The sequence below is a fragment of the Rhagoletis pomonella genome, unplaced genomic scaffold (assembly GCF_013731165.1).
Source record: "Rhagoletis pomonella isolate Grant_MI unplaced genomic scaffold, Rhpom_1.0 Rhpom_scaffold_05959, whole genome shotgun sequence".
Classification (NCBI taxonomy): Eukaryota; Metazoa; Arthropoda; class Insecta; order Diptera; family Tephritidae; genus Rhagoletis; species Rhagoletis pomonella.
In genome coordinates, this window is record NW_023464496.1 from 2,158 (window position 1) to 4,314 (window position 2,157).

A 2,157-nucleotide genomic window follows, 5' to 3' on the forward strand; every position below is an offset into this window, starting at 1 on the left:
ATTGCGCCACCTCTGTCTCCCTACATCGTGCCACTGTATGATATTGTTGCCATTACATCGCCAATTGTAAATTCATTATTTCCTATGCTGTGGATTTTTGCATTTCTTATGTTCCATTTGTAATCGTACATGTGCAATATGAATACAATATAACGGGGCACAGTAGTCTGAGAGTGGCAGATAGTCCCAATTTCGGAATGTGTAGAACAATACAGCTAAGTGGTTGTCTCGATTCTAAACATGCCTGCTAACAGGTTTTAAGGATTTTTTCCAGAGAAATGCTATTCTATCAATTATCAAAAGAACACTGGAAGTCAGTATTGTATGAATATAATTTTTACGTAGGAATTTGAATACGCATTTTACCGGCCCAGAAACGGTAGTTAAATGATCATTTGAAACTGGATTTGTGTTCCTCCTCAATATCAATTTCAATAGTATGCAAGCCTGGCTCCAAATCTTGACCTCGCATTTTTGCCTAGTCCTTACAGAGTTAAGGACATTTTTGAGATATTATTTATTTTTAGAGTTTTTATGGGGAGTATAAGTAGCTTGCAGCGTTGTGCGGCATTTTAAACTAATAACTAATGGAAAGACAAATTTCAGCTGCTCCCGCTTGCGTACACGCCCTCAATCTTCCATAGATCCCTATACAAGTTGCATGAAAAAATAATAAAAATATCCCGATTTTCTTAAAATTTGCTATTGGAACCACTGTCGGACTGCCGCGCCCACTACACCAGGGGCGGATATGATAAATGTCAATGGAGTTCGGTTTGTTACATCAATTAAGCTAAGACGATATACAACTGAAATATAGTGCAAATCGGTCAACTGCCACGCCCACCATCTCTCCGAATTTTGTATTCTAATGTGGCAAGGATAGCAACGATCCTCCAAAATAGCAAAAATATGGTGCAAAGATATTTTTGCATAAAAACCCAGAAATATAAAAGAAATTGTGAATTTCTTATCTCTCAGATTTATGTCTTCCTTGGTTAACCTGAGTTACAAACCGAATTTCATTGAAATCGGATAAAACTCACCATATCAGCAAAATCGAGAACATTTGCACACCTCATACTTTTTGCTATATTTTATATGGAGCTCTTCCACTGTGCGGCGCCAAAACTTTTGCTAAGCATTTGGCCGAGCTTCCGAACGACTAATGGATTTTATGAGGAACTTTTTTCATGGCAGAAGAAGATTGGATGTTGCTTTGACCAGGGATCAAAACATTGGTTCTAGGAAATGATACGGCTACAGCTAAGTGGAATATATATATTGTTGTAAAGTTCATACGGCTCGTCGTTAAACCGTCTACGGTATTCGGCATTGCAAAGCACAAAGGCACGTAGGTCTTCGCGGAATCTTTTTCTCAAAAACTCCAAGAGCCGCTTCGTCAGACTTTTTCATTGTCCATATCTCCTAGCCACACACCAGCACCTAGCACACCTTGATGAGCGACTTATAGAGTGTGATTTTTGTACGATGAGAGAGGACTTTACTTCTCAATTGCCTATTCAGTCCAAAGTAGCACTTGTTGGGAAGAGTGATTCTGCGCTGAATTTCAAGGCTGACATTATTATTGGTGGTAATGCTGGTTCCCAAATAAACGAAGTCATTTTGATAATAAGCTACATAAGTACATATAAAATGACTCAAACAAGTAACCAAGTTTGATTTTTTTTTTAATATTCGTGATGTTTTTCGGGCTAATTTTTTTGCTATTTTTCTATAAAAATACCAATAACATATAAATCACAGTTTAAAACTTTATACACAATTTGGAAAAATACAACAAATTTTCGTCAAAATTTTAACTTTTTAATCTGATTCTTTAGGAAATTTTTGGCTATGCAGTTTTACAGAAAAATAACACAAAAAATTCAGCTCGAAAAATATTACGAATATTAAAAAAAACACGTAGTCAGTTCGAGTCGCTGTATAAGACTTATTGAAATAATTGGTACAATTTTGGTGGAAATCATTAAGCGGTTATCAATAAACACTTGTGTAATCAGAAGTGTGTGGAGTCAACCCCATTTTCCAAAAACTAATATCTTATTTCTAGCTGAGAGTAAATTGGCAACTTCAGATATTTCAGAGTTTGCATTTTTCTTTCTGAAATTTACCATTATATTGAAAGTGGAGGTA